The sequence below is a fragment of the Vicugna pacos genome, chromosome 33 (genome assembly GCF_048564905.1).
Source record: "Vicugna pacos chromosome 33, VicPac4, whole genome shotgun sequence".
NCBI classification, from domain to species: Eukaryota; Metazoa; Chordata; class Mammalia; order Artiodactyla; family Camelidae; genus Vicugna; species Vicugna pacos.
The window spans coordinates 2,666,587-2,691,735 of NC_133019.1; the positions used below are offsets into that span (position 1 = coordinate 2,666,587).

General features: G+C 48.9%; 3 long non-coding RNA genes across 12 annotated transcripts; 1 reads left to right on the forward strand and 2 right to left on the reverse strand.

Annotated features, from left to right (window-relative positions):
• Positions 1-854: 854 nt before the first annotated feature.
• Positions 855-18,429, reverse strand: LOC140691182 (uncharacterized). 7 transcript variants are annotated; one of them, XR_012066717.1, is made up of 8 exons: positions 17,761-17,908; positions 16,638-16,777; positions 15,911-15,982; positions 15,704-15,801; positions 4,825-4,996; positions 3,339-3,476; positions 1,888-2,033; positions 855-931 (listed from the first exon to the last, which is right to left on the reverse strand). It is a non-coding gene; the product is annotated as an uncharacterized lncRNA (long non-coding RNA). The 7 variants fall into 7 exon arrangements; XR_012066718.1 differs by lacking the exon at positions 855-931 and adding an exon at positions 18,041-18,400 and having other exon boundaries at positions 963-2,033; positions 17,761-17,827; XR_012066716.1 differs by lacking the exon at positions 855-931 and adding an exon at positions 8,972-9,209 and having other exon boundaries at positions 963-2,033; positions 17,761-17,910.
• Positions 18,094-22,714, forward strand: LOC140691183 (uncharacterized). Of its 4 annotated transcripts, XR_012066725.1 has the most exons (5): positions 18,094-18,276; positions 20,806-20,847; positions 21,570-21,625; positions 22,382-22,451; positions 22,530-22,714. It is a non-coding gene; the product is annotated as an uncharacterized lncRNA (long non-coding RNA). The 4 variants fall into 4 exon arrangements; XR_012066723.1 differs by having other exon boundaries at positions 18,094-19,341; positions 22,382-22,714; XR_012066722.1 differs by having other exon boundaries at positions 22,382-22,714.
• On the reverse strand, positions 18,990-24,835 carry LOC140691184 (uncharacterized). The gene is made up of 4 exons (XR_012066726.1): positions 24,756-24,835; positions 24,568-24,606; positions 22,359-23,725; positions 18,990-19,702 (listed from the first exon to the last, which is right to left on the reverse strand). It is a non-coding gene; the product is annotated as an uncharacterized lncRNA (long non-coding RNA).
• Between the last annotated feature and the right edge of the window lie 314 nt (positions 24,836-25,149).

Consider the following 25,149-nt stretch of genomic DNA (forward strand, 5'->3'; position numbering starts at 1 on the left):
CCGGCTTCTCCAACCCAGGAGCACAGGAACCTCAGGAAGACAGGACGAGGGGCAGCTGTGGAGGCCCCGGAAATACAGGCACAGCTGGTGTCTGTGCTGCCCCGACTCCAGCTCCCCTGGGGTCTGCAGAGGAGACCCTGCTCCGGTGCAGAAGTGCATCAGATGGCCAACACTGATGGCAGAAGCTCGAGGTCTCGGTGGAGGTCGGTGTCCCCAGACCCAGAACGAGCAAAGCTGGGATGTGGGAAAGGATGCCTTTGCCGCACCTTTGTCCCAAGGCCCATGACCCCTCCATCCAGGCTTCCAGGGCTTGTCAGGTGACCGACGCAGCCACCTCTCCAGGAGACATCTGCCTTTGGAAAGGCCGCCTGGAGAGGACACAACACTTAGTCAACCCACAGCATGGAGGCCCTGGACCAGAGGAAGTTCAGCGGAGGGACTCCCCAAATGGGGATCCTCCGGGGGAGGAAAGGTTCTTCCTGCCAACCACGACCCATCGTGGCTCCTAGCGAAGCTGCCAGGCTCCAGGTCGACCCCGGCAACCACGCGGCCCCCGTCCCTGTTTCCTCTTTGCGTCTGTGGTTTGTGATTCCTTCCCACTGACCACAGATGTACTGTTGCCTCCAGGTGTGTTCAAAGCACAGATTTCACAAAAGGCACGAGTGAGCTGGAGGACGGAAAGCGAGGAGGGCTGAGGGGTGGGGGAAGGGGGACAGACGGCTGCTTTCCAGCAATGCATTTCGGTAACAGCAAGGACGCACCTGAATGCTGTTGGTTTTGTGCAAATTAAACCACTAGCACACGTCCTGTTTTGGCAACAACAGGCTACCTCACATCTGGACCCTCACCTACAATCTGCAGAGCTCACTTGTCAGGCAGCTTTCTTCTCCCACGGGAAGGAGGTCGCCGGTCACGGGAGACGGATGGCGCTCTCGGAGAATCAACATTAATGAAAATCAACACCGTCTAATGAGTGTTTTTATGGCAGCCTCATAAAAAAAAGATTTTTGAAAGAAGAAACAAATCAACAAAAACAGCAAGAAAGGCCAGAAGCCTTCTCTCCGATGCCTCTCAGTCCTTGTAAACTCAGGGTCGGGACGGGGGTAGAAATCCCCTGGGTTCCCCTCCCCCCAACTCGGATTCACTGGCGTCAGGTCTGAAAAGTTTGCGTGTGCGCACACCAGTTCCAGAGACACTTCCCTCTGTTCAGGCCAACTGCTGGGCAGAGTGGAGTGGACCTCCAGTGGGCAGCATGCTGTCTGAATGCCTGCTCCATTTACTGTGTGACCTGGGGCAGAGCCCCTAACCTCTCTGAGCCAGTTTGCACATCTCTAAAGTGGGGATTCCAGCTTCCCCTGCATCTCCCCCAGGACAGCTGCTGCAGTGAAACTCACATAAGCCAGTGGGTGTGGAAACGCATTAAACCGTAAAGCCCTATGTATCTAGGATTCTCACTGCCTTAAGGCACTGCTGGGTAGCGGGTCATAGGCCACAGATTGGAGTCACACAAACTGGGTTTGAATCCAGGCTCTGAGGCTGACTCAAGAGCTTACCAGCTGCATGACCTCAAGCAAGCTACTTCACTTTCCTTAAGCTATGCTTTCTCCAGCTAAGAAATGGAATAATTATAGCCTTGTACACGGAGAGCTGGGGGAGGATTACGTGGGAAAATGAACACCTCGTGCTTCGCAGACCACCTGGCACGTGACGAGCGGTGGAGGGCCAGGAGTCGCTGTGCTTAGAGGCTGTACTCTCCCTTCTGCTCCGCCAGCAACAGCCTGGCCCGGGCCCCATGCGCGGGGTCTGAGGATCCACACAGGAGCCCCATGGGCAACACCAGCCCCCCCAGGCCCTGGGCTTGAGAGCAGGGAAAGGAGGGGCAGGTACCGAAGGGGGTGCAGCGAGAGGAGGGAGGACGGGATGAAACTGGGACGCCAACTGTAACAGGGAGACGCCCGAGTCGTCTCCGAATGGCTGTGACTTGGGAGGATGGTTCCAGGGAAAGGATGGTTAACTCTGCTCTGCGGCTGCGCCTGTAACAAAAAGATGGGCTTAAACTGATGTTTTACATGAAGATTTCAAGACCCAAGAGGGGAAAAAGGAAGGAAGGAAGGAAGGGAGGGAGAAAGAAAGAAAAATATCAGAAGGAATGTTCACCCCCCAAACCCCGGATGCTTTTTGTTAAATAAATACATAAAGAAAATGAATCAGTAAAAAAATCTGTTCTCTCCTATTTTTTCCATTTTGTTTTTCCAGTTCTTCACATCTCTAATTTTACCTAAATGATAATTTTATGAGCAAATCAAGTTATACATAATACATTTTATGTTTCTTCTCAGCAAAATGATTTTAGATATGTAAATTGTACTACAAAAATAAATATTGCATGTGATTCTAATTTTTCACCAAATTTAAATTCCCCCCACCAGATTCTCCAGCCTTCTCTCTCCAATGGTGTTAACAGTTCCAAGACCTCGACATTTATACATTTAGCTCAGGTTTGAGAACTTCACGTGAGGTGAGGTGGTCCCGTCTGTTAACTGGCGAGGTTCTCTAATCTCTTTGGCAAATATCATTATTTCAGCTCTGGACCAGTGAGGGATGTATCTGTATGGAATTGAGTAGAATGAAGCCTGCCGGTCCTCCTACATGCCTGTGACAAGACTTGCGAAACCTCTCCAATTACATGTAACATCGCATTCAGGCTCAAGCATATCCCCATCCAAGACCCAGCCTCCTCCCCCTGAGGAGCACGTCCAGGAAAACGGGTGTGTGACCTCCCCCCAGGCCTCAGAGGCAGCTGCTCCCATCCTGGCCCTGTTTCTGGAAGCTCTCTGTGGTTCATGACAGCATTGAATCCCACAGGGAAAGCTAGTGAGGGCGTGTAGCCGAAGCTGTGGGCACTGGCCCCCCAGACTGAGATCTAGTTCATCTTCTGGACACCCTGAGTATTAGAAGCTGCTGGCTAACTTATGCAGAGCTGTGTGCTTCGGTGCGGTGGCCATTAGCCCATGTGGCTATTTCATTAATGAAACTGAATAAAATTACAATTTCAGCTCCTCAGCCGCACCGGCTACACTTCAAGCGCTCCTCAGCCACGGGCAGCCGGCAGCTTCCACGCGGACAGCACACACAGAAGCCAGTCCCAGCACCACCGAAAACCCTCCTGCACAGCACTGAGCTGGAGGAAACGGGAAGTGAGGAACCTAGCCATTGCTAAGAGCCTGCATGTGCCAGGCTCTCTGTGCGGCGGGGCTCGCCGAGTTTTCGAGTAATCTGCAGTAAACAATGTCACCCTCCCTTTCCAGGTGAAGAGCTGGAGACTGAAGAAGGCTCACCTACAACCCCGAGTCCCACAGTCCGGGGCAGAGCTGGTGCATCTAGGACAATCCAAGCTTGAAATTGTTCACACTCTTAACGATGGGGCCAAAGTGACACAGCAGATGTGGATGAGTGCAGAGACAGGAGACAGTGAACTGTCCAGAAATGCAAAGAAATTCACTGTCATAGGAGAAGCAGACCTGGTCTCCCCACCATGCACCTCCCAGGGGAGAAGCAGGCACTGGCATCTCCATGGACACGTCAGTCCCGTTTCACGCGGGAGGACCACGTGGCAGAAGACCACGGGGAAGTTCAAGACGGGCCTCAGATAACATCACGGGCTGAAAAGCCGTCATCACAGTGGTCCCCCAGGTACACCGGGGGCTCAGCCCTCTGTCACTGAGGCTGGAGAGGACGTCTGTCAGCAGGTCCGTCTAACGGAGCCCAGGCTGCTGACGGAGGCGCCAGGGTGTGGCTCTCACGCCGCGTGCAGGATTGCTATGAAAACAGCCGCATGCCAGGGTCAATATAACTGGTTTACACAGAGCTTCAGCAGCCAGAGCCACCCGGAGCAGCCCCTCGCATCCTCTCAGGAGTCCGGGGTGCTTGGCACCACTCTTCCGAGCAGCTGCAGTGTGGGCCGGTCTGGAAAGTGCACGAGGAACCACAGCCGCTGCTCTGAGGCTGCTGGGTGGCAAGAGCTGGTGGGGGCAGGTGGCTGCAGCCACACCCACGATGCCTGCAGTTGGGGCCTCAAGCTGCCTGGGCTGGGGATGGGGGCTTCCAACCCAGCAAAGGAGGCACAGTGGATGGAGTGTTGGGGCGTGGAGATGATAAGATCACAGACACCAAGTGCTTTACAAGGAGCACAGCCTACAGTTCGGGGCAAAGAACTACGTGGGCGTGGTGTGTTCGGTTGGTGGTTTGCCTTCCCAGTGACACCCAAAAACCCCCAGGAGAAGGATCTCGGTGTTAGTCACCCCCTCCAGCCTCACCCCCCTTCACGGAACATGAAAGGCACTTGGTAAGTGCCTGGCTTCTTAACGCTCACCCAAACCAGAACTCCTCAACATTTACTTCATGGAAAACTAGTTCTGAAAGATGCTAATGGGTATTTTTTTAAAAGAGAAGGAAATAAAGGAAAAGAAAATCTTCCATGGTCAACTTGGTTTGGAAAGCATTGGATTAAACGAGGTTCAACAGGGCATTTTACTGCAGGATTTCTCTGAGCCTTTCACGAGGTAATGAAGGACCATGGAAAGCAGCATCTCCTGAGCCCAGCTGACCATGGGGTTCTGTCTCCACAGAGCTTCTTGTGGGGCTACTGCTCGCAGAAGCGCTGATCAAGACCCCTAACTTCAGCTCAGTATTGCAGACGTTAAAGTCAGTGTGCCCTCGGGGGGGACTGGCTGATCAGCGAGCTGCACCAGCATGTGAAGCATCCCTGGGGACACACCATCCCCGGATTTACTTACCCGCTGAGGCAAGGAAAGGGTGCCTCACCTGTATTCACGTCGGTCCCAAGAATACAGCTCTCTTCTTTCACTTGCATACCAGTGATGCAGTGATTGCCAGCCTAGTAATCAGTCAAATGCATCACCACACCAACTTCGAATACATTTATCTATTCACATTTTTGTGCATCTGCTATGTGCAAAGTATTGTTTCACGCCACCTGGGAAAATACAGATTTGTAAAAGAGAAAGGGTTATTCCAGCTCTCCAAGAATCTGCAACCTCACGGGGGAAGGAAGAAATAGACAGTCTCCCCCCCCCCCCGGGGGCATCTGATCCCTGCTGCCGTTCACACCCCCACCCTCGGATGCCTTCTCTCCGGTCCCTTTACTCAATTATGTTTCTCCAAACGCCTTCATTTTCACAATCTCAACTGGAGATAGCTCTGCGTTTTTGGGCCCGTGCACAGTATGTATTATTCATGTGCTCGCTTGTTTCTGAACAACTTATGAAAACCAACTACAGATTAATTCATAAAAAAAATAAGCCGTCTCCCCTCTCCCTTCACAGGACCGGTTGCTTCTCTGCCACAACGGCACCGGCTGATTGGGTTGCTGCTCTCCCTCTGCCCTCGTTCTGCAGGAGAATCATGTCTCTTTAGTGTCGCTGCCACAGATCCTTTCATGTGCCTGAAATATATACCATTGTGCTCTGACTTTTGTTTTGTGCAGAATCTCTTTCATGCTCTGTCTTCTGCAAGGTCCCTCAGTCTTGGCAGCCAGAGACAGTTCTGTTTGCAGCCGGGAGATTTCTATTGTACTTTGCACATGGCAAGTTTTTATTCCACGAGGTAGCCTTTTGTAGTTGAGCTTGCAAATGCTTCCAACTGAAAACAGACATGGCCACACTCCATCAGTCTCATTCTTCTCTTCGGAATGGTTGTCGCGCCCACTGGGGGAACCACGGTCCTCCCCACTCACAAGGGATAAGGTGGGCTCAAATCAGAATCCACGGGTTGCTCGGCAAAGGTGAAAAAGCAGAGGCCTTCGATCCCTGGGAATGTTCGTGGTCTGAATGCCAGACACGAATCTTTCTCTTCCCCTCCCACCCGCCCTGCCGCTGCTCCCTCTGGTTCCCAGCAGAGCTTGGGGATGGCCTTTAGAGACAGTGACGCCCCTTCCCTGCCCAGCTCCCTAAATGTCACTCTCAGACACAGCCTCGACTCCACTGTGGTCACTAACCACATCTGTCCCCCTCTCCAGCGCCTCACACCCAACTTAGGAGCTGGGATTTGGGACTCAGAAAGTATATTGAATGAACAAATCCACTTGTCCCTGAGGCCCAGCAGCCAGGCTTTGGAGGAAGCTATCGAGCACGTCTGTTCCCTCCCGGGCCGTCCCCCAGGTACCACTCCTCTGTCACTTCCTGCTGGCCCAGTTCTCCAGGAAGCTGGCAGGACAGTGGATGTGGCACAGATTGTGGTCTGCGAGGTGCAGAAGCCGTGAAAAGCCACTGATCCACAGGGACACGGAGCAACCCCACCTGCAACACGTCAATTCAGTCATGGAAAAGCGCCCTTAGAAACTGAGATACAAAAAAAATCACCTAAGTCCATCTGGTCTTGAGTGATGGTCCCAAACTGCTTCTCTCGTGGAGGATGCGTGTGTTTGCCTGTGTGTGTGTTTGTGTGTTTGCGTGTGTGTGTGTGTGAGAGAGAGAGATCCTTCTGGTTTGCTATCTCAAACCAACTCTCACTTTTCGAACTTCAATTTAAAAAAAATATGTCCAAGGGGAGGGTGTAGCTCAGTGGTGGAGCGCATGCCTAGCACGCATGAGGTCCTGGGTTCAACCCCCGGCACCTCCATTAATAAATAAATAAATAAATAAACCTAATTACCCACCAAAAAAAATTTTTTTTTTAATTTTAAATATGCCCTTACACAGATGGTTGTCCTTTTCTTCAGGTCTCCCTCCACAGTTTAATCCCTCACGCTACGTCCTTCACCAGCACGTTCTAAAACACACTTTCATGTCCCTATCGGCGTGCGCTGGAAACTTACTTCCCTTTCTTAGATGCCTCTTTCTTTCTTGTTTTTGTTTGTTGGTACTCTTGACTCCAGCCCCCCTTCTTTGACTAATGACAGTTCATTAGTTGTTATGGCAACTCCAGATTGCTCTCAGTGCCTGCCGCTTGCGATGTGGCCACAAGTGAAGATGGCAGCACCATGAAGACCGGTGTTACTCCCCGTCTCTTCCCCAAGCCTTCCCCGTCCTCATTATCATCTCTTCCTGATGGTCCCCACCACACACAGGTAACAGAGAAGCCAAAATACAAGTGAACAAAAGGCTACGCCTCTCTGGCTGTGCACAGTGTTACTTCCTCCCGGAACAAACAGGGGACCGTGGAAGGCTTGAGCAAGCCGTGATCTGTGGGACCTGGGGGGGTGTGTACCTTCTGAGGCAGCGTCTCAGTTTTGGAATCGCAATCCCCACAGCAGGCCAGGTGTGTCTGGGGGAGGACAGGTGGCACTCTCAGTTCTATTTCTTTCTGGCTTCAGCTCCTGCCCCGCGAGTCCCGCCTAAGACCCCCGCGGGGCGACGCAGGTCACCGCTCACCAGAGCCACCTCACTCACTTAACTCCAGCCAAGATCCTGTTGCAATCAAGACTGAACTGCCCATCTCCCAAATTCATAAAAGGATCTCCAAACTTTTGTCTAAATTATTCCAGACCCCATGCCCCCACACCCCCTAGGAACACACTCCATTCCTCTCTGTCTTCCTAGCAGGTTATTTTGCTGTCCTTTTCTCTGACGTCTGTCACCTTGGTATCTAAGCACTCTGGCAAATTCATGAGGCTAAAAACAAACACTTATGTGGGAAGGGGGGAGAAAGCTCTTCCCTCCTGCTCTCTCATCTCCATAGGGACAGAGCAGCACAAAGAGGCTCTGATTCTCCAAGGTCATCCTGTGCACAGACAGAGAAAAGACTGCGGAATTCGAACTTCCAGTGCCTGCCCTCCCTAATTCAGCAGTACCCTGTCTGGAGTCTGAGTCTCTATAGAAAGGACCGAAAGCGATTTTGTAGCTGCTGGCCACTGCCGGGAAGAATCTTCACAAGAGCAAGCTCGCCTCCTTCCCTTCCAAGTTCTGGTTTTGCTTCTTTCTCACTGCTGAGTATTCACGCCCTCTTTCAACTTTAATATTTAGTGGCATTAACTGAACTCTTCAGAGGTTTCATTCATTTATCAAATCATTCAATCATTATGAATTGTTCCACAGGCAAACAAAAGTTAGGGACGGGTGAGACCCCACACGTCCTCAAGGATTTGTCATCTAGAAAGAAGAGGTGAGCTATACACGCAAAAATAAAAGTTTGCTGAGAACATGCTATTAGCTATTCTAGACTCTGAAGAGAGAGCGATGGGTAAAACCCAGGAGCATCCTGTTCTAATGGACCTTACGGTCACAGTGTGGGAAACAGACAATAAACAAACAAACAGAAAAACAAGTAAGATCTATTGCATTAAAACATAATGAAGATGAGATATGATCAAAAATAAAAATAATAAATAAATTTTTTCACATGAGATTTATGTAGCTGAATCAAAAGGATGATCTAATTTCGGAACAAGATTTGTAACACCCCAGACCGAGGGTGTAAAATTTTCTTCTCTAATCAACAAATATTATTGCAATCGTTGCATTTGCCCATTAGTGACCTATGTGGAGCAAGAAACTCAGCACCTATAATAAGCGAGTGACCAAAAACTTTAGAAGGACCTGGAGGCAGCTGTCATATACACTGTCCAATTCTAGCAGAGAACGGGTGAAAAAATGTAGAGGATCCGAGGGAACTACTGCAGTCCACTGGACGCCTGATGGATGGCTACCCAAGAGAGAATGGAATTTTCCACCCTAATTATTTAACTGGATGCCCTTGTAGTTGCTGAAAATCAAAGTAACAACCTTAGCTTCTTTGTCGTTAAAAGTAAGTGAGATTTTAAATTTTATTTAAATATGAAAATGTTCAGATACACACTAGGTGATGCTCTCTCTCCCAACATTCATTATGTCATTAGTCCACATTGTCTGTCCCTTGTGTTGCAGTCAGTTGGGCAACACAGAGACTTCAGCTCCTCAAACATATGACCTCAAGAAATGTATTAACACAGCCCCATTGCATACTCACTGCTGACCTAGAAGCTGCCGTTCAAAACAGGCACCACCCCTCGCTTGCAGAGGAATCCAGGGAGATCATGATTGCTATCAACATGCAGAGGAGGTATATTATGCTGAATGTACTTCAAGAAGTGGAAAAGCAGGTAAATTCTGAAACTGGCTGATGTTAAAGTCTTGATTGCAGAAGAAGGAAGGAAGAATGGATGGGACAAAGGAAGGAAGGCAGAGAGGGAGGGAGGGAGGGAAGAAGGAAGACTGGAGAAAGAGAAAGAGACGGGGAGGGGGGAAAAAAGAGGAGAAAAAGAAAAACAATGTAAGTATCCAAAAGAATCTAAAGTTTAGGAAGCAACTGTGAGAACTCAGTTTTAGCTTCCCACTGCACACAAGCACAAAACTGGGCAAAATGCACAAGGAAACTCTCGTTAGGCAGGGGCTAGCAGGAAGCACAGAGCAGCGACCCTGGAGAGAAGGAAGCATACAAGATGAGTTCTACATCTGCATGTGCTTTCTGACCAGGAGCACTCTGCACACAATGGCACAGGGAAGTGGAGCTCAAGCAGAGCTTTGTGAAACCGAGATCAGTGTTCAGGACAAGTGAAGCTCCCTGAATCTGCAGGGCAGGATAGAGGAGAGAAGGGAGCTACACAGAAGGGTGACCTCAAAAGTGTTGAGAGTCCCCAAGGCATAGCAGGGAATGGATGCTCTGGGACTCAGAGGTGAATGGAGAAACCAGAAGTCACACAATCTAGGAGACAGAGTAAAGATATCTCATTGAGGACCTTAGGCATTCAGCTGAGGCTTCAGAAAGGCCATCCTTGAGGAGTAAAGACCATGCTCTAAAGTAAGAGCCATGTCCTAGGACTAAAGACAGAGCTGAATTGGATCCACCCAAATAAAGAAGAAAAACAATCCTAACAGAGTGAAAAAGACCCACCAATCGTTTAAAGGCTTAATAGAACAAAATTCAACTTTCTTTTAAAAAGTACAACATAATCCAGGCTCGTTTTGTTTTTAATTGAAGTATAGTCAGTTTATCAGTTTACAATGTTGTGTCAGTTTCTGATGTACAGTATAAGGTTTCAGTCACACAAATACATACATATAATCCTTTTATATTCTTTTTCATTATAGGTTACTTCAAGATATTGAATATAATTTTTTTAAATCAAGGCTTCTTATGATATATCACCCACAGGGTCCAGCATACAATAAGAAATTATTAGATATGCAAAGAAGCAGAAAAATGTGATCTATAATCAATGGAAAAAATGGTCAATAGAAACAGATCCTAAGATGACCCAGATGTTGGAATTAGCACACAAGGACTTTAACATAGCTATTAATAAATATGTTCACTGGGAAAACTGGACAGCAGCATGTAAAGCAATGAAGCTAGAACACTCACTTACACCATACACAGAAATAAACTCAAAATGGATCAAAGACTTTAACATAAGACAAGATACAATAAACTTCCTAGAAGAAAATATAGGCAAAACATTGTCAGACATACATCTCAAAAATGTTCTCCTAGAGAAGTCTATCCAAGCAATAGAAATAAAAGCAAGAATAAACAAATGGGACCTAATGCAGCTTACAAGCTTCTGCACAGCAAAGGAAACCATAAGTAAAACAAAACAACAGCCTACGGAATGGGGGAAAATGTTTGCAAATGATGAAACTGACAAAGGCTTGATCTCCAGAATATACAAGCAGCTCAAAGTACACAATAAGGAAAAAAAAAACCCAATCCAAAAATGGGCAGAAGGCTTAAACAAGCAATTCTCCAAAGAAAAAATACAGATGATCAATAGGCACATGAAAAAATGCTCAATATCACTAATTATCAGAGAAATGCAAATCAAAACTACAATGAGGTGTCACCTCACACCAGTCAGAATGGCCATCATTCAAAAGTCCACAAATGACAAATGCTGGAGAGGCTGTGGGGAAAAGGGAACCCTCCTACACTGCTGGTGGGAATGCAGTTTGGTGCAGCCACTGTGGAAAACAGTATGGAGATTCCTCAAAAGACTAGGAATAGACTTACCATATGACCCAGGAATCCCACTCCTGGGCATATATCGAAAAGGAACCCTACTTCAAAAAGACACCTGCACCCCAATGTTCATAGCAGCACTATTTACAATAGCCAAGACATGGAGACAGCCTAAATGTCCATTAACAGATTACTGGATAAAGAAGATGTGGTATATTTATACAATGGAATACTACTCAGCCATAAAAAACAACAACATAATGCCATTTGCAGCAACATGGATGTTCCTGGAGAATGTCATTCTAAGTGAAGTAAGCCAGAAAGAGAAAGAAAAATACCGTATGAGATCGCTCATATGTGGAATCTTAAAAAAAATGAACATAAATACAAAACAGAAACAGACTCAGACACAGAATACAAACTTGTGGTTGCCAAGGGGTCAGGGGTGGGAAGGGACAGACTGGGATTTCAAAATTTGTAGATATTGACAGGCATATGCAGAATAGATAAACAAGATTATACTGTGTAGCACAGGGAAATATACACAAGATCTTGTGGTAGCTCACAGCAAAAAAAAAAAAGTGACAATGAATATATATATGTTCATGTATAACTGAAAAATTGTGCTCCACACTGAAATTTGACACAACATTGTAAAATGACTATAACTCAGTAAAAAATGTAAAAAAAACTTTCAAAATAAAAAAAATGTTCAAAGATAATATAAATATGGCCAAGCAAATAGATGAAAGTTTAAGAAGAGGCAAAAAGGACTAAATGGAAATTCTAACACTTAAATTACAAGATCTGAAATGAAATGTACTGAATGAGCTTAAGAGCAGATCACAGATTTCAGAAGAAAAGGTCAGTGAGCTTAGACAGAGCCATTTTATTATTCCGAATGAAGAAGAGAGAGAAAAAGACTTTCTTAAAATAAAGTAACACGGAGTCCTTGTTCTGTGAAACAGTCACAAGTGTTATTACACACATACAGTTCATTTCCAGAAGAAGAAAAAATGGGAAACAGAAATATTGAAGTAATAATAACCAAAAATTTCCCAAATAAACCAAGAATTCTAACCTTCATATCCAAGGCCAGTGAACATATATAGAATTTAAAAAGAAAAACGAAAATATAGGTATATCATATTTAAATTGCTGAAGTCCAAATATGAATAGAAAATTTTTAAGAAAAAAAAACAGTGAAAAAATATGTTACGGACAGTAGAACAAGGATACAAAGGATGACTGAATTCTCGTCAGAAACACCGAAAAAAGCCTGAAAACAAAAGAGCAAATTCCGTAAAAGTGCTTAATGAGAAAAGAAAACATACACAAGATCTTACAGTGGCTCACAGAGAAAAAAATGTGACAATGAATATATGCATGTTCATGCCTAACTGAAAAATGGTGCTCTACACTGGAATTTGACACAACGTTGTAAAATGATTATAAATCAATAAAAATGTTAAAAAATAGATAAATAAAATAAAATAAAAAGCAACACATATAACAAAAAGAAAAAGAAAAAAACCAAAATCAAACCCCAAAATTAAATAAAGTTTTACATTAAGCAAAAATAATTCTCAAATTAAAAGTGGAAGTGAAATGAACACATTTGTAGATACGCGGAAACTGAGAGAACTCATGCTCAGAGGACCGTCATGACAGGGTGCCCTGAAAGAAGCTCTTCGTAGTGCAGAACGGAACGTCTGATCTGCAGGAAGAATGGAAAGCCCAGGGACAGACAGATACACAGATAAATATAAATAATATTATTTATTCTTCCCTTCATCCCTTTAAAAGCAGCTGACTTTTTAAAGCAAAATCCAAACAATTATTCCCTGGTATTAACACATTTAAAAGTAAGGTACCCGAAAACAACAGCACAGAGGGTGAGAGTGAATGAAATTAAACTCAGAGAATATTCACATTGTGTGTAATGAGATGCAATATCAACGTTAAGGAGGTTGTGAGACATTAACGATCGTACAGTAATTCCTAGAACAACTCTGAAAAGACACAAAGAGGCATGGCTGAAAAGCCAATAGAATCAATAAAATTAAATCCTAAAATAGTTGATGAATTCTAAAGAAAAGAAACTGAGGAAAAAAAAGATGTAACAAGTGAAAAACAAACAGCAAGATGGTAGACTAAATCCCAAAACATCAACAGTTACATGAAAAGCAAGTGGACGACACACTCCAATTGAAGAGATTTTCAGACTGGGGGGACAAAAGCTGAATTCTACGTTGTCTACAAGAGATGCACTATAAATATAAAGACCCCGATAGGTTGAAAGAAAAAGGGTGGGACAAGATAAACCCTATAAACAGAAGCCTTGAATGGCTGATAACAGACAGAACAGGTATCCTGACAAGGAATATTACCAAAGACAAAGAGAGAAAGATCACACGGATAAAAACAGATCAATTCTTATGAAAGATAAAGCAACCCTGTCAGCGCTTGTAACAACAGAGCATCAAAATACACGAAGCAGGAAATGATGGAAATAAAGAGAGAAATAGAAAAATACACAGTATAGTTAGAGATTTAAAACTCCCTCAATCAAAAATTGTTAGAATAACTACAGGAAAAAAACAATAAGGAAATACAAAGATTTGTTCAACACTATAAACAGCCTCGATCTAATTAGATTTTTTAGAACAATGCAACCCTAAAATTACAGAAGACACATATTTTAGGTGCACAGATATAACATAGGGACACCTATAGTCAATGTATAAACTATAAACTATATATTGTACTATGAAACAAGTTTCAATCCATTCCAGAAGGTTTAAATCTTGCACATATGTTCTCTGACCACAAAGGATTAAAATAGGAAAATAATAAAAATATAGTATGTAGAAATTCTCAAATATTTGGAAATTAAGCAGCATACTCCTGAATAATCCATGGATCAAAGTATAACTCATAAGGGAAATTAGAAAATACTTTAACTCGAAAGGTAATAAAAATACAGCATGTCAAAATCTGTGTGATGCCTCTAAAATGGGTCTAGCAAGGAAACAGATTACTTTAAATGCTTATATTAGAAGTAAAAGTAAATACTTAAAATAAGTGATCTCAGTTTCCATTATAAGAAGTTAGGGAAAAAGAGAATGTTAAACCCAAAATAAGTAGAAGAAACATAGAACAAACAATAATCTTTGAAAAGCTGATAAAATTCTGAAAATCTAAGCAAGAAAAAGAAAGAAAGAATAGTTTCATTATCATTATCAGAAATAGAAAGGGGGCCCCATCCTACAGACCTACAAACAGCATGATAAGGAACATTATAAGAACTTTATGCCAATAAATTTCACAACTTCAATGAACCGAACACATTCTTTGAAAACACAACTTTGTAAAACTGACACAAAAAATATAGAAAATAAAAATAGCCCATATCTAGTTTTTTTAGGATGAAATTCATAACCAAAAGGAAAATTTACAGTCCAGATGGCTTACCAGCAATTACACGACACACTTAAGAAAAAAATGAAGTCATTCACAAACTCCCTCGGAAATTAAAAAAGGACCGTGCCACATTTGGTTTATGAAGCCAGCAAAATCCTGATTTCAAAACCCCTCCTCATCCAGCGCTCTTCCTCTCTACTGACCTGTGGCGCCACCGCCGACGGGGCTCAGCACACACACACCTGTCCAGGACCCACGGCGGTGACAGCTGCTTAGAGCAACATCTCCCAGCGCCCTCCCCGCGGGGCCCCGTTCACACTGCCACTGCCGGGGCTGGACATAGTCTCAGGTTGTCTGGTTGGTGGCTGGCTCCCTTACTGTACCCCCAACTCCCTTTCTGACCTTTGCTTTTCCAGTTCCTTCCCGACTATGCAAGATCTAACTGCCAAAATAAACCCCTTGTCCCAGCACTCAGAGTGACCCCGGCTCCCTGACTACGATTAACCATCCCTTTCATCCCTGTGGTCAGAGCAGATTCACTTCAGGAGAGCAAAGGGGGATGAGGGCTCAGCACACTACATGGGGGGGGGGCAGGGCACAGCCCTGCAAGAAAACCAGCTCCTGCAGGGGTTGGCGTCAGACAGGACACTAAACCTCAGGTGAGCTTTCAGGTGTCATCAGAGCATCCTAAAATCATCAGGTGCACCCTTGTAGTAAAAGATGCTTCCTCATGGGGGCGTCTGATGCAGATTCTGACGTCAAAAACAACGTCCCAACTTGCAGACTTCCTAAACAACCTCATGGGTACCGGGGAAGGGGGGGGAGGGGATAAACTTGGGAGTTTGAGGTTTACCAGTGTTAGCCACTATATATAAAAATAGATTTTTTAAAAAAGGTTTCTTTTGTATAGCACAGGGAACTATGTTCAATATCTTGTAATAACTTTAATGGAAAAAATATGAAAATAAATATATGTATGTATATGCACAACCAGGACATTGTGCTGTGCAGCAGAGACTGACACATTGCAATTGACTGTACTTCAATTTAAAAACAACAACAAGGTGCCAGCGCACCCTGTCTCAGGTCCAGGAGGGGGCCCTACACAGCTGAAAAGTCAAGTGTCCGGAGAGGATACAGGCAAGTGCACACAGAAGTGTCTGTTTGTATTTATTTCTTTCAAAAAAAATGAAAAATAACGCACACTTCTTTTTGGACAGAATAAAAAAGAATAGTATGTAAGAATCAACTAGCCTGGACTTTGTATTCAGAAAATCATGGAATCTTAGAAAACTCATCTTACATTCTTATTTCTTATTTTATTTACCACGAAATGAGATAGAAGGTGAGTCCCAGCTTCAGGAAAGGGCAGACTGTGACTTGAGTTCCACTACATGCTGAACATACTTACTCTCTGCAGCCAGCCTGTGAAGAAAGCGTGATTAGCCTCATTTAACAGATGAAACTGACTCAGAGACAGTAAGTAACTTCATTAAGGCCACACAGCATCTAAGTGGCAGAGCCATGATCTGACCTCTCATCTGTCTGGTGGCTCCGAGTCTCATGGTCCTTCCATTAAGCCGCCTGCTTTTGAGCTTGGCCCTCCCTTTTAGAAAGGAGAAGAGATACTATGTAGATGTTGTCCTTGCAAAATTGTTCTGAAATAGCTACAGGCTTGTATACGCCTGAATGTGTTCCTGGTCAAACTAGTGACTTGAGAGAGAATAGATACATCCCAGTGGGCTTCAACAATAATGCTATTTTCCCAGATACCGCTGGAGCTCCTCTCTCAGGACTGCAGAATCACAGCACAGCTGCCTTACGTACACAGTCACAGACGCAAACACGCACACAGATTTAGCATAGACTAATTTCTTCTGAACTTTTTAATGATTTGCACCCCTAACGCATTAATATTTTGCTATTGGGTTAATCTGTTAACTGAGTGTTTTTGTCAGCACGGAGGTGACATGAACCTGCAGCCCTCAGAACTGGTGAAAATTCCCTCTCGTTCCCCCGCCTGGACTCAACCCCTCACCAGAAACTGCCTTTATATCGCCTTTTACACACACGGAGCCAGGAAACAAACACAGGGCACTGTTTCCACAGCAAATCTTCAAATAACAAGAGTTTTGTTCACAGTTTAAAAAGTGAGTCTATTATGTAACTACATATATGCATGTGTGTGCACATGTTCACACATACATACATATACACACAGGTATCTCTATATACAATCTACATGCATGTACCAGACTTACACGGCACCCGCTTTCCTCTGTATTGTCTAACGTACACGTGGTATCCAAGGTGACTTTTCTGAAAAACAACACTCCCTGCAGATGGTTCGAACAGAATCCAGGCAAACACGCATCGGGCAGGATGCAGCAGGAACAGCCGCCTGAGAAAGACAGTTGAACAATATGGCCTTGAAGTTCCCCTCCACCGCTGAGATTCCCTGTAATATAATTTGTTGTGTTTGTTTAAAAAAAAATCACTCTATTACATTATGGTCACACCTCATAAAAAGCACCATGCGGACGGAAAGTGGATCTTTGTTGTGAATAATAACGCTATGATTGTCCTTCGAGTGGACGCTTTAATTGCAGAATTAATTTCCATCGACTCTCCCAGGGAGGCCAGGCAGGCCCCTGCTGGGGGCTCTCACAGCACCCAGAGCTCCTCTTTTGCTTTGCAGGAATCCTACTTCCTTACTCGGTGCCCAGAGCCTCCTCAAAGTCTTAAGCTCCTTAATGGCTAAGGCATCCCTGCTCATCACACTGAACTGGGCTGGAGTCAGAGGAAAACTTAGTAAATATCTTTAAATGAACAACGAATGTTTGCTGCGTGACAAAAACCACAGCTTGTAGAATCAGCCTGCGAACGTCCCCTGTCCTGTCACGCCTGTGGCAGCAATTCACGCGGCATTTACCAGAGGCGCCCCGCGAAAGGCAGGCGGCGGTCCCGCCAGGGACGGCGAGCGTCGCGGGAGGGAGCGCGCCGCTGAGCCGGCAGCACCTGTCCAAGCTCACGCGCACGAGCCGAGGAGCAGCAGGGGGCCCTTCAGAGGGGTTCGGGGCACGGGGAGGGCGGGGAACCGCGGGGAAAGGGAGCATTTCTGGTCCAAACAAAGCAAGCCGTGAATGAAGATGCCAGCGCAGCAATGTGCAAAACGTTCTGACCCGGGCTGAGCGGCCCGGCTGGCCAAGGTGTGTGGTGTGCGGTGGGAGCGGCGGGGAACCAGAGCTGACTTTGCTCAGGTGACAAGAGCCTCCGTTGCCCGGGGGTAGGCTGCATGACGGCCCCAGAGACACCAAAACTCTAGTCCCCGGAACCCGACTGTTGCTCTGCTGGCAGACGTGACTGCCGATGTGACGAGATTACCTGGGATGGCGCCAGGAGACCCCCAGTGCTTCCACACGTGTCCTTGTGAGAGGAGGGCCGGGGGAGGCTTCGGTGCAGAACAGAAAGCAACGTGAAGACGGGACGGAGCGAGAACTGCAGGTGCCACGCCGCCGGCCCCGGGGACGCGGAAGAGGCCACGAGCCGAGGCGCGCAGGGGGCGCGGGCCTGCGCGTGGGGGCGCAGGGAGCGGCCGCGCCGGAGCTCCGGCCGGAGCCGGGCCGCCAGCTCTCCGCGGCCCCCGCCCCCATGTGCAGCCCACCTTGCATTTCCGACTCCAGGCCGGGAGAGAGCAGGCGTGCGTTGTTCCAAGGCCCCAGGTTTGCGGTCGTTTGTCACGGCCGCCAGAGGACATCAACACCACCAGCTTCAGACACGTCAGGGTTACGCGCTAAGCAACGGGGGGTCGTAACAATTCAGGCGAACGTGGGCGGCGGGAAAGCAGAGAGGAGTGCGGGGAGCGAAGAAAGAAGAAACGCAGCTCGATTTTAGACATGGGTAAAATCTCCCTGGATATTCTGTTAGCAAAGCATTTGGGGATCCTCCGGGATAAAAGGTGCAGGAGAAAATGTAATAACGCTAATAAATATTCTATGATTTCCCCGGAACATGTCCTCGGGTGAACTACAAGGCAGCGCTAAACGTTGCGACGAGAGACGTGGGAGACGCAGCAGTCTGGGGTCTCGAGGGCGCCACAGAAACCGGGACTGCGCTGGCCTCGCCCCGGGGGACCACACCCTCACGCGTCTCCCTCCCGCAGCCAGCGCCCCCGGGAGCGCGGGAGCCGCAGCGCAGGGCAGAGCCCAGAGCCCTCGGAGGCGGCCGCAGCGGCAGGGGAGGAGCGCCGTGAATTACTCCCCGGGGCAGCTGAAGGCCCGCTCCAATACCCAGCAAGCAACGGGGGGCTGCTCGGCGTGGATTCGTCACGAGTGGGCGGCTGGACCCCTAAAGGTCATGCTGGGGATGCGTTCACCCTGGGGCCTCAGACCTGCTCATACACCTCCCGCACAGGTCATGAACTGGTGACTGAAGCGCCCGCCCTCAAAAAGCTGATTTTTAAACCAGAGATTCAAGGTTCCCACACTTCTGACCCTTCAAGGTCGTCTGAGAGTCCTCAAAGACTCAACAGAGGTCTCAACCTTGCAGATAAAAGAGCCCCACGTTCCAAAACGGGGGTATTCGTCCTATCCCCACAACCCAGAAAACCCACAGCTTCAGGGAAGTCAAATGACCCCGCAGCAAAGCCTCAGTTCCCCAGACAGGGGCGCTGGTACCGGACCACAGCCCGCCCGTCGGTTTCTCCCCGGGAGCAGGACCCTTGCGTCATTCTGGAGAACAAGGGCCCTTGCCCTCTGCAGAAGGACGGTCCTTCCCCACAGGGGGCGTGGCCTTCCCTGCCGCATCCGGGTCCACTTTGGAGCTGAGCCCACACATAGCAGAAGTAATGGGAAGGAGCCGTGAGCACAGAGTCAAACGGACCTGCGTTTACATTCCAGCCCCATCACTCACCTGCTGCGTGATCACAGGAATTCATTTGATCTCTCTGATCCCCAGTTTCCTTAGGTATAAATATGGGGTAATAATTCCTACCTCAGAGTTGCTGCGAAGATTCAATTGGGTGATAGAATGAATGCAAACACGCTTAACAGGATGCTCAGAATACCCTAATGCCAGATGAGCACTCGCTGGGTCTGAATTTGAATGAGTTTTTAGGAACACAAGTATGAATATGAAGGCTGCCAAAAATACCTGTGCACACAGCCTGTTGTAAAGACCTGAAATTCCACCATTAGCAACACAGACCTCAGATTCTAGAAGAACTGGCAGTCTCTGAGAATTCACGTTAAAATAAAAACATCCCGGAACCTCTAGGCGATTATTAAAACCTCAGCAGGAATTAATTGCTGGGGAGACAATCAAGGTCCTGTGGAAATAAGAGAAAAGAGGTAAATGAGAGAAGGACAGAGACGTGGGCTATGCAAGGCACGACCAAACACCTGCCAAGGTCTGTGCTCTTCAGACCAAAGGGACCCGGGAACTGGAAATCCAACGGGATTTCTAAATTCTCCAACGATCCTAGAAGCCATGTCTGTTTTATTTTTCTGTTTCCATGTTTGCCAACAGCTAAGATTGTTGACAGAGACACAGGGCTAGGCCCACCTGCCCCACAGGTCTGTCCACATTCACTGAACACTCGGAGGCACAGCCAGTAATAACGAACATCCTCCTCTTGGAGGGTTTGCCCTCAAGCAGAGGAACAGACAGGAGGCCACTGTAACACAGCATGAACACCGCCCCACAGAAGCAGGAACGGCAGAGGGGAGCTGAAAAGGAAAGCATAACTTCCAGCTGGGGGAAGGCCCCGAGGTCTGCTCAGAGGGAAGACGCGTGAGAGCTGATGTGGAGCAGTCTGGTGGTGGGGGGGATCCCAGTAGACAGGGTAGCATGAGCCTGAGATGCATAGCAGCCGAGCCCACCTGGCGGCCACCACTCCAGCCGCAGGCTAGCTGGCCCCCCGTGAGGCCCCACAAACAGGGGACCCTGGGGTGAGGCGGGAAGACCAGGGCACGTCCGGGACTCGGCCCCTCCCGTGAGCCTACTCCTCCTGCCAGGCTTGCCCCGTTAACAGGGTGCCGCCTCAGGGCTCCAGCCTCAGGACCCTTTGTCTCCTGGCCCTCCTGCGCCCTCGGAGGTACAAGCCCCCCTCAAGAGGGGCCTTACTCCAAACTCCTGAGCTACAGCGGAAGCTGGGCGAGCCCTGCCCCCCGAGGTGTGGGCGCCTCTTTGAAGGACCCCCCCCCGAGCTCTTGAGGTACCAGCAGCTCTGGGGAGGCTCCCCTCCTTGGAGAGCTGCGCCTCAGCTCCACTGAGCTCCTCTGAGCTCCTCGGGCCTCATTAGTGTCTTCCCTCTGCCTTCCAGCCCTTCCCGTAGTCATAACCTCTGTGAGGCCTCAAGTCCCCTTTTGGTTTTCTCAGTCCTCCGATGCCTAGCTAATCAACTCCCTTTTTAAAATTGTTTTTCTTCAGATACCTGGAGAGGTTTCTGGCTTCCTGCCTGCATGCTGACTGGTAGGTCATCCTCCGTGAGACAGATGACGAAGGCTGGAAACGTGGGATGGGAGGTGGGTCGTGAGTGGCTCTGTATCCCATCAGGAAGGTCTGACCCGGTTTTATGGAGGAGGAATGAGGGGCCCCTGCAGGCTTCCAGGGAAGAGAAGGCGTGATGAAGGCTGTGTTGGCAGGATGTCACAGGACTAGAGAAAGGAGTGACTGAAGGCAGGAGGTAGGGAGACACTTCAATAATCCAGGCATGGGGTGCTAGGAACCCGGCCGGGGCAGAGGACATGATAACAAAGGAGGAGCAGCTTCACTGTTGGTCGGTAACACAGACGCCTTCGGAGGCGCAAGGCTAGGATTCTGCACTTCAGCAGGTGCGTGTCCCACCCTCTCCCCTGAAGTTCAAGAGATGTGACCTCTAAAGAGAAAGAGGGTCTGAAAGAGGCCGCGGGACACTGGCGTGAAGGGGTGGGCATTGGTTGGAATGCTACTTCCACCACAATCCAGGAGAAATACTGCAAAAAACACTCAACACATCAAGACAGCTTCCTCACCTTCAAAATGGAGCAAATTACATCTACATCAAATGGGTTTTCTAAGTGCCATGTTTCCCAAACTGACCATTAGAATTACGTAGAGAGCCTTTGAAAATTGTCAGTTATCAGAACTTGCCCTAGACATAGTGAATTAAAATGTCCCAACTTCAGGTCCTGTAAACGGATTTTCTTTTCCAGTCTTCCAGGTGATCCTAGCAGGAAGCTACGTTTGGGAACCACTGACTGGGGATACGGTACGGGTAATGCAAGAGACCGTCTCCAGCTGGGAGTTTGCCGTGGCCACCCTGCCGCTGCCCTACCACGTGGCTCTCACACTCCAGTGCGCGCAGGCGGCCTCCTCCCGCAGCACCTGTGACTCGGCCCGACGCTCCCCCTGCCCGTGCAGGCTGGGCCCCCAGGGAGGACATCTCAGGGCATGCTCTGCACTTTGGGGCTGAGTCCCAGCTGCTCCCAGAAACAAGCCCTCGCAGGCAGGCTTCCGGCCCCTCCCTGTTCACTCAAACACTCCCCCTCCTGTCTCCTGGCATCACCTCCCAGCGAAACCACTCGCACGCAGATCCTTTCTGAAGGTCGACATCTGGATGAGCCAGGCCTAAGACACGTGTACTTGGTTACCGTTGGAGTCTCGCCCCTTCCACACCCTATGACTCAGCTTCCCAGGAGGATGCCTCCCCCCCCAAGGTGAACAGGTGCCGTGGAGAGGGTGTTCATCGCTCATCTCCTGCGATCACCACGGCAAGGGTGGGCATCAGGAGGCAGGAGGTTCCGTGTCCACATGAGAAACCGAGACCCCAGCTGCGAAACGCTTTACACCAGGCTGCACAGAAGGAAGCACCACCAAGGCTTCACATTCAGGGGTTTTGTTTTGTTTTGTTTTATAATCATTGCAGCAGCTCTGAGAACCTGATGGAAAGTGTATGTCCTCCCCTTATTCCTTCCCAAGAAAAAAAAAACGCAGACACTGACCTCATAAATTTTCATCATTTCAGGCTATTCATGAGCTTCAGGTGTGTCCACAGCCCCCTGCGGGAACAGGACGTGAGGGTTCAGAGATGCGTGGTAAGAAGCCTGCATTTCTGGCAGGCCCTGGGTTCGCCTTTCCCCCAAGACTTCACTCGAGGCTGCACAGCCCACTAGAAGCCTCTTTCTGTTGCTGAGTTAGAGCATCACGGGACAGCAGCGCTGATCGACACCTGGTCAGTGATGCTGCACACAGGAGAACACAGGGCGGCTCTGCTCTCTGAGAGCACCCAGCAACACACAGAACTGACAACCGACGGTCAAACTACAAGATTAAACAAATAAATCTATGAACAGATTCATTTTCAGAATTTCAGATCCAGTCTGCAGCGCTAACAGATACTCGGTAAACAGAGGGTGCTCAGAGCGTTTCATTTCAGAAATGAATAATACTTTACCTCTGTTCTGCTCCTGGCATGGTCACCGGACGGGGGCTGCTCTGGGAAGGACAGGACCCCGCGGTGAGGCAGCGAGGAGACCCAGGGCGGGGTTGGAGGCTGGCTGCCGAGGGCGTGCCCCCGGGCTGGGTGGCAAGTCCCAGGGCTCCGGGCAGTGCTTCACTGCTTCTCTGTCTCCCACTCTCAGGAAGTGCCGTGTCTACACTCCAGGCCTCACTTTGACCATTTCGAAGCTAAAACATGAGTGCAGTAGCACCTCGGTCCTTCCTCTGTCCCTCTCTGTGATTCCTGGTCACGGATGAGAACTCCCATGAGGGTGGCCAGTTAGGGTCTGTCCAGAGGCAGGGCCCTTGGGCACTGGTCCCTGACGGCGGTCCTTTGCTTGCTCAGGTGTCTCTCATGAAACGTTCTTCTCACCTTCACGCAGGGCTTGGCGGTGCAGACATCTGTCTACTCTATGCATATTTCACTTTGGAGGTAGCTTCCCCCAGGCTGCAAGCAAAATGCCATGTGCCCTGCGGGTCTGCGTTTAGATAATAATTAACTAAAAGGGAGAGATTGAGGGCCTGCTGTGAGCCCAGAACCCCTCCTGTTCTCTCTCAGTCTCTCTCTCACACACACACACACACACACACACACACACACACAGACGCACTCACACACGCACACACAGACACCAGCCCCTCCCGCTGGCATTTGCTGGGCACCACCCCACGGCAATGCCAGTGTTGTCTTGGCTTCTGTTCCTGCTCTAAGCATTCGCAGGGTGACCGTCAGGTGTAGGGCGCTGGGGAGACGGCCGGGGTGGGAAGACGTCCCCACCTCCCGGAGCTTGTCGTCTGGGAGGGAAGACAAACAGGGAGGCAACAGCACTGTGTGCGACGCGGGCTCCGACAGGAAGTGTAATGCCTGCACCTGTAGGGACCAGGGGAGGCTCTGCTGAGGGACGAGACTGGGTCTCTCCAGGCCAGGATGGAGAGGGCGTCTCTGCAGGGCATGAGGATAAGGCAGGAGGGAGCTGCAGACGGAGCGAGGCTCCTTCACTGAGGGGGGAGCCCCAGGAGAGGAGAGGGGGACAGAGCGCCCCTCAGGAGAGGTCTGATGAGATGTGCTGGGGGCCCAGGGGGCTTTTAACCAGGCGAGGGCACGAGGTGTGTCAGGTAGATCAGCCTGGCCGTGGTGTGGACAGGGCGGGGGTTGGGGGTGATGGGACTCGAGATCGGATGCTGGGAGACCAGGGGAGACCAGGACCGTGCTCTAGGCCAGAATGGGAGGGTTGGATTCAAAGGGCAGCAGGGAGAAGAGAGAGTGCCGGACAGGTAGAGAGACAGGAGGAAGTAAATTCATCAAACCTGAAGACAGACACTGGGAGTGATGACAAGTGAGGACTCAAGGATTTCTGGGTTTCCGGCCTGGACAAGATGAGGGATGGAGGGATGGGGGCAGAGTGGGTTTGGGGCTAAAGTTTGGGACCCAGTTTTGCACACACTGAGCTGGAAAGCTTATGTGCAGTTAGATGGGGATGTATACACGGGTGTGAAATGTGGGTGTAGGATCTGGTCTGTGTTAGACGAACAGCTCTGGGGGTCAGCGCTGCGTTAATGTGACATCTGATGTGGCAGTTACCGCCTTCCAGGCTTAGACCTTTTCTTGAAGGAGGGACAGGTAGCAGGTAGCAGGTGGGCACACTGGGCATTAGGTCTGCTTTTGAACCTGGAAGGAGCAGCCCAGACAGCACAGAGGAAAGGAAAACTTACCATTCGCAACAGTTTGCAAATCAAATCCATCCCTTGGCCCTTCAGTGGAGAGGAAACAGAGAACAAAGAATGGCAGAGGGTTTTTAAATAAATCATAATTAGTAACACACACATGGGCTCAGTGTGGGTGAGCAATTAGACAGCTAATTGCAGTGAAGCTGTGTGTTCACGAAGCCAGAGAGTCTCACCCCGAAACAGGGAGTTTCTGGCTACAGAAGAGCTGCCTGGAGGGACCGAGGCTGCCAGCGGGACTCGCCGAGAGCTCCAGGGAACAGTTGGTAGAGGCAGTGGGTGCCGCGCGCGCGCGCGTGTGTGTGAGCGCGCGGGCTCGCGTGCATGACGGTGCACACGTAAGGGTACCGTGAACGGGTCCACGCTGAGAATTGTTGAGCACCTGCGACAGCAGCTGGGCTTCCAGCCGAACTGAAGAGAGATGGATTCCCTAAACCAAGTACCACTGGAAAAATACTGCCCTCCAGCTAAAGGCTTCGCCCGCACCCCGGGGCGCTGGGGGCTGGGCTTGTGCATAGCAAGGGCTCCATCTAGCGGTGGACGCTGGGATCACTCGTGCGTCCCCTGCCC